General features: G+C 40.7%; 1 long non-coding RNA gene across 2 annotated transcripts; it reads left to right on the forward strand.

The window, feature by feature from the left end:
- Nucleotides 1-9,900: 9,900 nt before the first annotated feature.
- LOC122676469 lies at nucleotides 9,901-11,652 on the forward strand. 2 transcript variants are annotated; one of them, XR_006335590.1, is made up of 2 exons: nucleotides 9,901-10,503; nucleotides 10,863-11,652. It is a non-coding gene; the product is annotated as an uncharacterized LOC122676469 (long non-coding RNA). The 2 variants fall into 2 exon arrangements; XR_006335591.1 differs by having other exon boundaries at nucleotides 10,907-11,652.
- The last annotated feature ends 3,720 nt before the right edge of the window (nucleotides 11,653-15,372 follow it).

A 15,372-nucleotide genomic window follows, 5' to 3' on the forward strand; every position in this document is an offset into this window, starting at 1 on the left:
CAGTCCTGGTTGCCATGGTGGAGAGAAATGAGCATGTGGCAAAGCACATCCTAATTCTTAGAGCTTCCACCCAGAAGTAACAAGGCCACACCCAACTTCTGAGGTTTTACTAGATTCTTAAAGCTTCAGGATCATTGTATGTTACTGATGAGTTACAATTCATCATTATGTGACCCTTTTTAACCCTAGTAATACATTTTCCCTTACAGTCTGATTTCTCATATCAAGGTAGCTACACACTGACTTACTTTTGATAAGTAATTGCCTGGGATATCTTTTAAATTCCTTTACTTTCTTCCTGTGTTCTTATATCTTATTTATGTATTTTTTATTGTGGTAAGAACATTTAACGTGAGATTTACCCTCTTAAATTTTAAGTGTACAAGCAGTATTGTTCCTTTAAGCACTGTGTTTTACAGGTAACGCTATGTTACTGTCGTTACTATGGGCACTATGTTGTCTTTAGAACTTGTTCATCTCGCAGGACTGAAACTTTATACTCATTGAACAATACCTCCCATTTCCCTTGCACCTAGCAACCACCATTCTGCTGTTTCTATGAGCGTGACTATTTTAGATAAGTGGAGTTATGCAATATTTGCCCTACTGTGACTGACTTATTTCACCAGCATGTCTTCAAGGTTCATCCATATTATTGCACATGGCAAGATTTTCTTCTTTTTTAAGGGTGATCAATATTCATTGTATTATATATTGCATTCTCTTTATGTAGTCTACTTTAATGGATATTTGTAAGTGGTTTCTGCATCTTGGCTATTATGAATAATGCTGCAATGAACATGGAAGTGTAGATATCTCTTTGAGATCATTCTTTCAATTATTTTAGACATGTGCCCAGAAATGGGATTGTTAATCATATGGTAGTTCAATTTTTAGTTTTTAGAGGAATCTCCATAGTACTTTCCATAGTGCCTGCACCAGTTTATATTTCTACCAGCAGTGTACAAGGGTCCAGTTTCTCTGCATCTTATCAACCCTTGTTTTCTTTTTTTATAATGGCCATTTTAACAGATGTGAGGTAACGTTTCGTTATGGTTTTGGTTTGCATTTCCCTGATGCTTTGTGCTGTTGAACACCTTTTCATATACCTGTTGGCCACTTGCATGTCTTCTTCGTAGAAATATGTATTCTACATTTTTTAGTCAAATTTTTATTTTTTTAACTGGGTTGTAGGACTTTCTTATTTATATATTGTGGATATTAACCCCTTAAGTATAATGTTCACAATATTTTCTTCCTACCAATAAGAGGTAGGTTACCTTTTATTTTGTTGATTGTGTCCTTTACTGTTCCAAACCTTTTTAGTTTTATGTGGTTACAGTTGTCTATTTTTGCTTTTGTTACCTATGATTTTGATGTCATATCCAAGAAATCACCAAGACCAATGCCAAGAAACTTTTCCCGTATTTTTTATTTTAGGAGTTTTACAGTATCAGGTGTTATATTTAAGTCTTTAATTCATAAGGGTTCAATTTCATTATTTTTATATGTGGATACCCAGTTTTCCAAAACCATTTGTTGAGGAGACTATCCTTCCCGCTGTGCATTCTTGGCTGTCTCTCTTTTTATTATTATTACTGACGTATAGTTGACTGACGTATAGTGTTGTTAGTTTCAAGTGTACAGCCAAGTGATTCATTATGTATTTATATCATGTTCTTTTTCAGATTTTTCCCATTATAGGTTATTACAAGATATTGAACATAGTTCCTTGTGCAATACAGTAGGACCTTGTTGTTTATCTCTTTTATATATAATAGGGTATATCATTCATCTCAAACTCCTAATTCATCCCTCCCTCTTCCTGCCCTTTCCCCTTTGGTAACCGTGCCTTTGTTTTCAATGTCTGTGAGTCTATTTCTATTTTATAAATAAGTTCATTTGTATCATTTTTTTAGATTCCACATATAAGTGATATCATATATTTGTCTGACATTTCACTTAGTGTGACAATCTCTAGGTCCACTGATGTTACTGTAATGGCATTATTTCATTTTTTATGGCTGAGTAATATTCCACTGTGTGTGTATATATATATATATATCACATCTTCTCTATCCATTCATCTGTTGTGGACATTAGGTTGCTTCCATGTCTTGGTATATAATAATATACCAAGTATATAATAATAGTACTGCTATGAGCATTGGGATGCATGTGTCTCTTCAAATTAGAGTTTTTATCCTTTCCAGATATATACCCAGGAGTAGAATTGCCAGGTCATATGATAACTCTATGTTTAGTTTTTTAAGGAACCTCAATACTGTTCTCCATAGTGGCTGCACAATTTACATTCCCACCAACACTGAAGGAGGCTTTCCTTTTCTCCATATCCTCTCCACCATTTATTAGTTGTAACCTTTTTAATGATGGCCATTTGGATTGGTATGAGGTGATAGAGCTACCATGATGTAGCTTTGATTTGCATTTCTCTAATAATTAGCAATGTTGAGCATCTTTTCATTGCCCATTGGCCATCTGTATGTTTTCTTTGGAAAAATGAAACATTCCTATTTAGGTCTTCTGCCCATTTTTTGATTGAATTGTTTGTTTTTTTGATATTGAGCTGCATAAGCTGTCTATATATTTTGGAAGTTAATCCCTTGTCTGATACATCATTTGCAAATATTTTCTCCTGCTGCATAGGTATCTTTGTGTTTAGGTTTCCTTTGCTGTGCAAAATGTACTGTTTAGTTATGTCCCATTTATTTTTGCTTTATTTCCATCACAGTAAGTCTCCTACATACACACCCCCAAGTTGCAAACTTTCAAAGAGGCAAATGTGCATTGGTGTGTCCATTCACATTGTTAGTTCACATGTTTGGCTACATTGTCACATGAGTGCAAATCATGGAGAGTGAGTCCTCCAACTCTAGTCTTTTTTCTCAAGATTATTTCGGCTATCTGGGATCTTTTGCATTTCTGCACAGATTTTAAATTATTTGTTTTAGTTATATGAAAAATGCCATTGGTATTAGTTTGGAAAAACTTTTGGCTAACCGAATACCAATGGCATTTTTCACACAACTAGATGTTATGGAAAACCCAAATGAACTTTTTGGCCAACCCAGTTATTTGATAGGATTGCACTGAATCTGTAGATGGACTTGGGTATGATTGCATGTGATTGCGTTTTAATAATATTAACTATTCCAGTCCAAGAACACAGTATATATCTTCCCATCTATTTCTGTTGCCTTCAGTTTCTTCCATCAGTGCCTTATAGTTTTGGGAGTAGTCTTTTGCCTACTTAGGTAGGTTTATTCCTTGGCATTTTATTCTGTTTGATACAATTGTAAATGGAATTGTTTCCTTAATTTCTCTTTCTGATATTGTTAGTGTATAGAAATGCAACAGATTTGTGTATATTAATTTTGTATTTGACAACTTTACTGAATTTGTTGATGAGTTTTAGTAGTTTTCTGATGATGTCTTTAGGATTTTTTTTCACTGAAGTATAGTTGATTTACAGTGCTGTGCCAATCTCTGCTATCAGCAAAGTGACTCAGTTATACACATACATACATCCTTTTTTATTTTCTCTTCTATTGTGGTCTATCACAGGTTACTGAATATAGTTCCTTGTGCTATACATTAGGACCTTGTGGTTTATCCATTCTAAATGTAATAGTTTGCCTCTACCAACCCCCAAATCCCAATCCCTCCCTCTCCCTCCCCCACCCATCTTGGCTACCACAAGTCTATTCTCTATGTCTATGAGCCTGTTTCTGTTTTGTAGGTAGGTTCATTTGCGCCACGTTTTAGGTTCCCCATATAAGTGATATCATATGCTGTTTGTCTTTCCCTTTCTGACTGACTTCACTTAGTATGATAATCTCTAGTTGCATTTAGGATTTTCTATATACAGTATCATGTCATCTGCAAAGAGTAACAATTTTACATCTTCCTTTTAAATTTGGATTCCTTTTATTTTCACCTCTGATTGCTGTGACTAAGACTTCCAAAACTCTGTAGAATAAAAATGGTGAGTGTGGGCATCCTTGTCTTGCTCCTGATCTTAGAGGAAATGTTATCAGCTTTTCACCATTGAGAATGATGTTAGCTGTGGGTATTATTGGCTGTCTTGTGAAAGATCAGGTGACGCTGTGTGTCAGTTTCTTTCTAGGCTCTTTGTTCTGTTCCATTGTTCCATGTGTCTGTCTTTATACCGATACCTTACTATTCGATTACTGTAGCTTCATAATATTAATATATTTTGAAGTCAGAAAGTGTGATGCCTCCAGCTTTGTTCTTCTTTCTTAAGACTGCTTTAGCTTTGGGGGGCCTTTTGTGGTTCCATGTGAATTTTAGGATTTTTTTCTATTTCTGTTAATAATGTCAGGATATTGATGGGGATAGCATTGAAAAGTGAAGAAAGGCTAAGGGACCCAAAGTTATACCTTGGGTACTATAGACTTCTTTAAAACACTGTCTTCCCCCATATGAACATGGGATGTCTTTCCATTTATTTGCACCCAGTTTCTTGCAGTGATGTTTTGTTGTTTTCGGTGTATGTCTCTTGCCTCCTTGGTCAAGTTTATTCCTACATATTTCATTCTTTTTGATGCTATTGTAAATGGGATTGTTTTCTAATTTTCTTTTTAGCTAATTCATTATTAATATATAGGAGTGTTGTCAGAAATGCAACTGATTTTAGTATGCTGATTTTTTATTCTACAACTGTACTGAATTTGTTTATTAGTTCTAACAGTTTTTTCATGAAGTCTTCAGGGTTTTCTACATGTAAGATCAGTTCATTTGTAAATAGAGAAAAATTTACTTCTTCCATTCCAGTGGATGCCTTTTATATCTATCTATCTATCTACCTTTCTTATGTCACAGAAATAAGATTCATAAGAGACTTCTGTGAAAAATTATGTGCCAGCAAATTGTATAACCGAAAAGAAATGGATAAATCCTTGGAAACATACAATGTATCAAAGGTGAATCACAAAGAAACAGAAAATCTGAACAGACCAATAACTACTAAGGAGATTAAATCTATAATCAAAATGCTCCCAACAACAAAAGGTCCAAGACCAGATGGCTTCATAGGAAAATTCTACCAAGTATTTAAAGAAGAATTAACACCAGTCTTTCTCAGTTTGGGGAGATTTTGGACCATTATTTCTTCAAACATGCTCTCTGTCCTTTTCACTCTCTTTTCTCTTTCTGGAACTCCCATAATGCATATATTGGTTTACTCTGTGTTATCCCATAAGTCCCTTAGCTTTTCTTCACTTTTCTTTTTTGTTGTTGTTCCTCTGACTCTAAATAATTTCAAATGACCTTCTTTGAGTTTGCTGATTCTTTCTTCTGTTTGATCAAGTGTGCTGTTGAACCCCTCTAAAAAGATTTCAATTCACTTAATTGCATTCTGTAGCTCCAGGATTTGGTTCTTTTTTTTATAGTTTCTCTTTGTTGGTATCCTCCTTTTGTTCATGCATCATATTCCTGATTGTTTTAATAGACTGGCTTCATTCAGGGGAAGACCTTTAATAGCCTCACTAGAGATTCTGGGGATCTCTGAAAACATTTTTGGTGGATACAACTTCTCTGACCTTGTGTAGCAAATTTTCCAATTAGAGAGGGCTGCTGGTTTCTTTTTCATAATCTGTTGCTCCCTCTGGTGTCTGTCTGTGGCCACTGAATGTTCACTGGTGCTACAGCATCAAGCCACCTCACCTAGCAGGATCACAAAGTATGTTGATCCCTGAGTCCGGAAGATCCCCTGGAGAAGGGCATGGCAAGCCACTCCAGTACTCTTGCCTGGAGAATCCCATATACAGAGCAGCCTGGCAGGCTACAGTTCATAGGGTTGCAGAGTCGGACACAACTAAAGCGAATTAGCATGCGGGCACATGCTGGTTTCGTTTCCAGTTTTCTTTTTTGCAATCTCTTGCTCCCTCTGGTGTCTGTCTGTGGTACTGAATGTTCTCTGGTTCTACTATCGCTGGAGATGGTGACTGCAGCCATGAAATTAAAAGATGCTTGCTCCTTGGAAGAAAAGTTATGACCAACCTAGACAACATATTAAAAAGTAGAGACGTTACTTTGCCAAGAAAGGTCCATCTAGTCAAGGCTATGGTTTTTCTGGCAGTCATGTTTGGATGTGAGAGTTGGACTATAAAGAAAACTGAGCACCAAAGAATGGATGCTTTTGAACTGTGGTGTTGGAGAAGACTCTTGAGAATCCCTTGGACTGCAAGGAGATCCAACCAGTCCATCCTAAAGGAAATCAGTCCTGAATATCCATTGGAAGGACTGATGCTGAAACTGAAACTCCAATACTTTGGCCACCTGATGTGAAGAACTGACTCGTTGGAAAAGACCCTGATGCTGGGAAAGATTGAAGGTGGGAGGACAAGGGGACAACAGAGGATGAGATGGTTGGATGGCATCACCGACTCAATGGACATGAGTTTGAGTAAGCTCTGGGAGTTGGTGATGGACAGGGAGGCCCGGTGTGCTGCAGTCCATGGGGTTGCAATGAGTCGGACACGACTGAGTGACTGAAGTGAACTGAAGCCACCTCACCTAGCAGGATCACAAAGTATGTTGTGCTCAGTGGCATCTTAAGTATTTTGGCTCCCCATCAGTATCGCAAACCTAGTGAAACAGAAACTAGTCCCTTGGGCAGCCCTCTGAAAAACCAGCACATTGCATGCATATTCCACTCTTCTTCCCACTCTCATCCCAACCCCAGAAAAACAACCCAAGTTGAGCTGTGCTTGCTTGTGGGTTTCTGAGTTCTCAAAAAAGGTATTTTGGTCCATACATTGTTGTTAAGTTGGGGTCTCAGTTTAGGACTGATACCTGGGACTTCCTATTCCACTATCTTGCTGAGATCATGGCCTCTTCTCTTTCTTATAATATGGTATTTTATTTTATCTAAAACAGCATCAATTATTGGATGTATTTTAACTTTAGAGATGCTAAAATGTGGAGGAGAAATGACCAATGGCAAGAGTAAGACATCATACATAGTATGATGAGCCACAGTCTCATTAGAGCAGAAACTCACCTGTAAATATCAGGATGAAAGATTAGGGTGCTGTAATAAAGAGACCAAACAACACAGTGGTTTGGAGTACCAAAAAAAAAAAAAAATGTGTTTCTGTCTCATTAACAGCTGTGAAATGTGCATCCAACTAAAAATGATTCATTGTTTATCTGAAGTTAAAATTTAACTTGATGTCCTGTGTTTTATCTGGCAAATCCACACTAGGACATTGTATAGTCTGCAACCATCAAAGTTGGATTCCTGCAGGTTACAGCTGATGAAAAAGGGAAAGAAAATGATGTAAAGGCATGCCTGGTTTCCTGAGTGCCTTCCTGAGTGCTGAGGAACGTCATGTACCGTTTCTGCTCATTTTCCATTGGCAAGAACTTTAATGAGAGGATTACACCTAATGGCAAAGGAGACTGGGAAATACTAGTTTAGTGCTCCAAATAAAATAGGTGGACAGATTTTGGAGAACAGTCAGCAGTCTTCATCATAAGAAGTTGATCTTCTGTGTCACTTATTTCCTCTTTCTCTATCTCTGTATTTTTGCCTTATATTTTAGGGGCTTTTCTTGATGTTATCTTCCAAGTGGTTTCTTGAATATCTTATCTATCATATGCTTAATATCCATAAGGGCTTCCCAGGTGGCGCTAGTGGTAAAGAACCCTCCTGCCAGTGCAGGAGACATAAGAGACCAGGGCTTGATCTCGAGTTGGGAAGATCCCCTGGAGGAGAAAATGGCAATCCACTGCAGTATCTGCCTGGAGAATCCCTTGGACACAGAAGCCTGGCAGGCTACAGTCCATAGGGTACAAACAGTCAGACACGACCGAAGTGACTTAGCACACAATTTTAATATCCAAAAGCTGTTTCTGATTTTCCATTTGGTCTCTTTCCACTAGCAACCTTCTTGTTCTATAGAGGTAGTATCTTGTCAGATCTCCCTGAGGATATCTCTAGAGTTTTTAAAGACTCTATTGTGTCAGAGAGCCCAGAAATAAGCCCACGCCTTTATGATCAATTAATTTTTAACAAAGGAAGTGAGGATACACAATACGGGAAAGGCAGTCTCTTCAATAAGTGGTGCTGGGAAAACTGGACAGTAACATGTAAAAGAATGAAATTAGCACATTTTCTTACATCATGTGGAAAAGTAAACTCAAAATAAATTAAAGACCTAAATGTATAACCGGAAACCAAAAACTCCTAGAAGAAAGCATAAGCAGAAGTCATAGCAGTATTTTTTAGGATCCCCTAAGGCAAAGGAAATGAAAGAAAAAATAAACAAATGGGACCTAATTAAAAGCTTTTGCACAGCAAAGGAAACCTCAACAAAATGAAAAGTCAACCTAATAAATGGGAGAAAACATTGGCAAATTATATGTCCATCAGTTCAGTTCAGTCGCTCAGTCGTGTCCGACTCTTTGCAACCCCATGAATAGTAGCACGCCAGGCCTCCCCGTCCACCACCAGCTCCCAAAGTCTACCCAAACCCATGTCCATTGAGTCGGTGATGCCATCCAGCCATCTCATCCTCTGTCATCCCCTTCTCCTCCTGCCCCCAATCCTTTCCAGCATTAGGGTATTTTCCAATGAGTCAACTCTTCGCATGAGGTGGCCAAAGTATTGGAGTTTCAGCTTCAACATCAATCCTTCCAATGAACACCCAGTCCAAGGGACTCTCAAGAGTCTTCTCCAACACCACAGTTCAAAAGCATCAATTCTTTGGCGCTCAGCTTTCTTCACAGTCCAACTCTCACATCCATACATGACCACTGGAAAAACCATAGCCTTGACTAGACGGACCTTTGTTGGCAAAGTAATGTCTCTGCTTTTAAATATGCTATCAAGGTTAGTCATAACTTTCCTTCCAAGGAGTAAGCATCTTTTAATTTCATGGCTGCAATCACCATCTGCAGTGATTTTGGAGCCCCCAAAAATAAAGTCTTGACACTGTTTCCACTGTTTCCCCGTCTATTTCCCATGAAGTGATGGGACCAGATGCCATGATCTTAGTTTTCTGAATGTTGAGCTTTAAGCCAACTTTTTCACTCTCCTCCTTCACTTTCATCAAGAGGCTTTTTAGTCCTTTTCACTTTCATCAAGAGGCTTTTTAGTTCCTCTTCACTTTCTGCCATAAGGGTGGTGTTGTCTGCATATCTGAGGTTGTTGGTATTTCTCCCAGCAGTTATATGTCCAATAAGGTGTTAATATCCAAAATATATAAACAGCTCATACAACTCCACATCAAACCAATAAACAACTCAATTTCAAAATGTTCAGAAGACTTACACACTTTTCCAAAGAAGGTATGCAGATGGCCAATAGGCATATGAAAAGATGTTCAACACCACAACTCATCAAAGAAATTAAAACCACAAGATATCACTTCATACCTGTCAGAATGGCTGTCATCAACAAGACCACAGATAACAAACATTGGAGAGAATGTGGAGAATAAGGAAACTTGTACACTGTTGGTGGGAATGTAATTAGTGCTGCCACTATGGCAAACAATAAAGTTTCTCAAAAAACTAAAAATAGAACTACCATATGACCCAGCAATTCCATCCTGGATATATAGCTGAAAAAAGACAAAAATACTAATTCAAAAAGATAAATGCATCTCAATGCTCATAGCAACATTATTTACAATGGCCAAGATATGGAAACAAGCCAAGTGTCCCTCAACAGATGAATGAATAAAGAAGATGTGGTGTACATATATATATGTATAAATATATATGTATATATGTGTATATATGTGTGTATATACATATATATATACACACACATACATAACATACATACATACAATGGACTATTACTCAGCCATGAAAAGAATGAAATTTTGCTATTTGCAATAACATGGATGGACCTGGAGGTATTACGCTTAGTGAAATAAATAACTTTGTTATCCCTTATATGTGAAATTTAAAAAGTAAAATGAATGAATATAACAAAACAGAAGCAGATTCATAGAAATAGGGAGCAAACTAGTGGTCACCAGTGGGGGGAGAGAGGGACAAGATAGGGTTGGGGACTAAGTTACTAACCACCACGTATAAAATGAAGTACAAGGATATATTGTACGGCACAGAGAATATAACCAATGTAATAATTTTAAATGGAGTATTATCTGTAAAAATTCCAAATCACTATGTTGTATACCCAAAACCAACATATACCTGAAGCCAATTAACTATAATCAATTTTTTACAAATGATTCCACTGTGCCATTTTAACTTTCTGTTGTCTGGAGCCACCTACTCTGTTTATGTTGTCTCTCGTGCTTTTAACTGCCTTTATAATTCCGGTGCTGCTGGTTGTGTGTTTATAGAATAACAGACCAACAAGCTCAGTAATTGTGTTGGTTTCTTCTGTTGCTGTGTTTCCTCTGCTGCTGTGTCTGCTTCCCTGCCCTGGACCATGAAGGACTTTCGGCAGTAGGGTTTTCTGTCGGGAATTACTACAGGGTGAGTGTTTGGGTGATTCTTGGCGGGGGAGGGTGGGGGGCTTATGCTGCTGCTAAGTCACTTCAGTCGTGTCCGACTCTGTGCGACCCCGTAGACGGAGGGCTTATAAATGTCAGAATAACAAGTTTTACTCTGAGATGTCAACACCGCATTCAACACCCTAGATTCCTCCTAGGGACTTACTGGATTTTCGTAGAATGATCCTTCTTGGTTTGGCTGTGTGTGTGTGGTGTGTTGCTTGTCTGAAGGTAAGTGCCAATCACTCTCCATTTTGAAGGTTGAGGGGTAGGTCTTTCTACACAGAAAGACCTTCTACCAATGCCCTCACTTTTAGGTCCACTTTTCATGTCTGTCCTCAGTACTTGCTGGTTATGAACTCAGAGCCTCTGTGGGATCTTTCCAGGAAGACTGGCTGTCAGGTCCATCACCTACCTTCTGGGCCATGGCTTCCTCCACTCTGCTGAGCCACCAGCGTGTTGTCATCCACTTCTAGAAATGTGTTGACACCGCTTCACCGGCCACCCCATCTCCCTGCCATTCTCTTTGCTGTTAGGTGTTTATATTCCTATTCTGTCCTATTAATGGGGATCTCAAAAAGAAGTGGGAACAACCACTTGTGCTCACATGACTATCTTGAACCTTTAATATGTTCGCATGCTTTGCAAATCTTCCAGGATATTTGTTGTTTGGATTTCTTTTACAACTGCTTTTTGGGGATGGATGTACCGCTGTCGCCAAGAGTTGGGCATGACTGAGTGACTGAACTGTACCACTGTTAAATGGTGGGGCCTTTGTTCTGCTGAGTCCCTTGATGTGTTTGCATATACAAATTATCAGAAGCTGAGGAGAGCTGAACAGCTTTTTTATAATAGAGTAAAACGACCTGGAGTTTCCACAGCAATCTGAGAGAGAAGGGGTAACAACAGCGATGGGAGGAGTTAGTCCCACACCCTGATGAGACCCCTCCCCAAGATTCCCAGTCTCTCGAAGGGATTCTAGCTGTACAAATGCTTGATATGACAGAACTTCCCAGGGAACTCATGAAGGTGCTTAGTTCTGTGATAAAGCAAATGGGGACAAAACAAGTGATGAAATAAAATTTATATTTTATGGTAAGACAAAATTTTAAATAAAATTTTTATTTTCTCCTCCTCCCTCCCCTTTACTGTGTGTTATGCACCTGCACTGACCAGACCTCATTCGGAGATAACATTTCTTCTTAATCTCATCAAGGGTTATAACTCCTTATGAGATAACCTTCCTTCTTCATCTTGGAATGGCCATGATGACCCAAGGCCCACTGCTTGCTTTGTACGCACAGATCTGGATTGTGTAAACTGTCAATAACACTTAATGTACAACCCTCTGTCTCAAAAATTTATATAACTTTGCTTTGACCTCTAATGGGTGGAACAGTCTCTCAGAGCTTTCTGAGAGACTGTTCCTGAGTCATAATCCTCAGTATGGCTCAAATAAAATTTTCCATTTTTTTCTTAGATCGCCTGATTAATTTTTTGTTGACATAGAGGATTGCACAGACCACAGGAACCTCAGGCATGAATGTGATCATGCAGTCTCTTGGCTTTAAAATTCTCTACTGTCCACAACCTGAAATTCTTTATCCTGGCATCCAACACCCTTCAGGACCCAGTCCCTGACTACCTTACCAACCTCATCTCCTCACCCAGGACAATCTTCACTACCTCAAATGTTTCACTGTTCCCTAAAACACTAAAGCTTCCCTTCCATCAGAAATAGCCTTCCTCTTCTTTAACTAGTAAACACTCACTCATTCTCCAAGACCAGATTCAATCCTCTCAGCCTTCTCCTCTCCTGTGAAGTTAGGCATCCTGCCTGTGTTCCCCCAGTACCTTGTTCACAAGGGAGTTTCCGTTCCTCTGAGTTCCTAGCAGGAAGGACTGTCCTATTCACTCCTGGGGCCAACGTCCAATACAGGCCAGGTTAGGGCCCTCCCCGGGGCTGCTCCCACAGGCCCCTGGGAACAACTGTAAATGACACCTACCATCCTGCCTTGGAACTCTGGGTTCCAGTGCCAGTCTCCACAGTCGGAAGGAATGACTCAGAAAAACAGAGTAGGAATTACTTCTTTTGAAAGGGAAATTTACACTTATGAAGGATATCTCTATTTGTGAGGGTGTCTCCCTCGCTGCACTAGGAGAAAACAACTAAATAGTAAGAGAATCTTACTAATGGGGAAGGCAGAGACTTTAATCTGCATAACAAACCTTACACTTGTTTATCCTGCTCTTCCTGGCAACCTCCCCATAACTGGCTTACTCACCCTCACCTTTATTTCTCCTTTGGCTAAGATGGTATTTAAACTGCTGGTTTAGGCCACTTGGGCTTCCCAGGTGGCGCAGTGGTAAAGAAAGCAGGCGATGTGAATTCGATCCCTGGGTCAGAAAGATACCCTGGAGGAGGAAATGACAACCCATTCCAGTATTCTTGCCTGGGAAATCCCACAGACATAGGAGCCTGGTGGGCTACATGGGGTGGCAGAGTTGGACACAACTGAACTTTAGACCACCTGGGTGAGTTAACTCATTTTCCCTGGGTGCCTCTCAGGTTTGTGAGATATACACATGAATAACCTTGTTTTCCTCCTGTTCATCTGTCTTTTGTGACATGGGTCTCAGGCAAGAACTCTGAAGGGTAAAGTGGTCGTTATTCTTCACCTCTTCCTGGAGGCTCCTCCCTCCCCCCATCACTGGCCTGCTACTGCAGGTGAAGGAGCTCTGCAGGCTGTACCCTGGTCTGGTGTCTCACACTAGGGTTGGTGAAAATTAAACCCAGGGTGGGAGCCTCAGGGCAGGAAGCTGAGGCCCTGGGCGGTGTCCCAGAGCAGGCGAAAGAGAAAGTCCTGCAGCTTCGCAGTGTCCGGTGAAGAGGAAGAGCAAGCCCCGGTTGTCCCAGGGTCCCAAATCACCCTGGGGACTAGAGCAAGATGCTGTACTGCCCAGAAGACACCCTATGGGGGAGGGAGGAGCCTCACAGGGCTCCAGCTGATCCCTGGTCTTGTTCAGACCTTACCCTCAGCAGCCTGGCTTCGGCTCAGTACACCCCAGTGTACTCAGTTCTCCAGGAACAATTCCTAGGCCAAGCCGAATAACCATGATAGAGATGTGAAAGAACATCCTTCTGGGATAGGACCACTCTAAGGAGTAGTGGGACCTGACAGGGAGTGGGGGTCCAGGGAGCAAGGCTTAATTACCATGTAGTCATTAAGAAGAAGGCCTTAGTATCAGGTCTGGGTTGGTTAAAGTCCCAGGTGAGCCACCTAATGGCCATGTGACCTTAAATGGGCAAATTACTTCATCTAACTGAACCTCCATTTCTTCATCGGCAAAATGAAAATAATTACCTTGCAGAATTACGAAGACTTAGACATTAAGATCAATAGTAAATGCTGTTATAATCACTATTTCCCAATACCCAAACCTGCGTAGGACTGGTTCCAGACCTATCTTCTAGGCTCCATCAAAAGCAATCCTGTAATTTGCCTGCGCTATGGTGTTGTGAGACTAAATGGGAAAGAAGTATTGTTGCCCAAATCGTAATGGGTTGATGTCTCTCTGTGGACTAGAGACTGGGAAAACGCCTTTATTCCAAGGAGTATTGGATGGTGGGTGGCAAGACCTGCAGGTAAAGGTACATGCGGGTCTCTGCTTTCATCTGGGATCTCATGGCAGAAGGAACCCGGAACTTCAGAGCATGAGGAGACCAGAGGTGACTGCCTATCCCAACAGAAGTTGGGGCCCAGGAGCTCTGTCTACGGCTGTTGATGCCCCTTAGATCTTTCCTATCATAGAGTTCAGGGGTCAAGGTCCTCCAGAGCTGAGGGAAGAGAGGGCCTGTACATAGGCTACGCATGCGCAGCTTTCCCCTTCTCCACACCTGCCCACAACAGCCCTTCCCTGCTCCAGACCCTCTCAGGCATCCAGTCAGAACTCCCTCAGGTGAGGCAGGGAGAACTCCCTGCTTCCTGACATGTAATAGCTGCTTCATAAATGTTGGTGGATAGAACTGAGTTGCATGCAGGCCAAAAGGCTGACGGGAGGGGAAGGGGCTTCATGTGAATTCAGTCCAGGGGCAGGGAGCCTGTGGGTGGTCACCACACCAGGATCAAGTGCCAGGAGTTGATGGGAGCCCCACCCTTCCAGGTTTGCCTGCTGTTGAAACCTGGCAGCCACCCCACAGTAGAGAATACAGGAGCCACGTCTTCACTGTCAGTATTCCTAGTAACTAGGAGAGAGAGGAGCAGAGTGGGGAGGGAGGAAAGAAGGGGAGGGGAAAGAGAGACGGGAAGAGGAAAAAGGAATGAAGAAAATAAAGGAAGTTAGCAAAAAAGGAAATCAGAGTGAATAAATGGACTAATCAGAACTCAATAGCCTGGATCAACACTGAAAACATAGCCTATAAAATTGGTCGGAAAAGGGCAAATGAGATGGGCCAGCAAGCTCAAAGCAGGTCTAGCAAGACTCCAACTCATTGCAGTTGTCACTAAGGCTCTGGGTCTGGAAGGTTAATGTTACCAAGCTCCCAGACTGAGAGGAGACCAGCAGACCTAGCTTGGTAATGAGCAAAAATGAAGAGCTGGCCTAACTGGAATCCCAGCTCAGCCATTAAGTCAGGTCATTTAACCCCTCAGAATTTCCTTATCTTCAAAATGGGGATACTGCTACTTTGCAGACTAGTCATGCAGATCAGAAATAACTGGCGCTCAGTAGGTGTTAGATGGCAACTTCTAAGTTTTATTTTTGGCCACGTGGCATGTGAGATTTTAGCTCCCCGGCCAGGATCAAACCCGCAGCACCTGCAGTGGAAGTAGTCTTAAACCATTGTACAGCC

Source organism: Cervus elaphus, chromosome 20, assembly GCF_910594005.1.
Source record: "Cervus elaphus chromosome 20, mCerEla1.1, whole genome shotgun sequence".
NCBI lineage: Eukaryota > Metazoa > Chordata > Mammalia > Artiodactyla > Cervidae > Cervus > Cervus elaphus.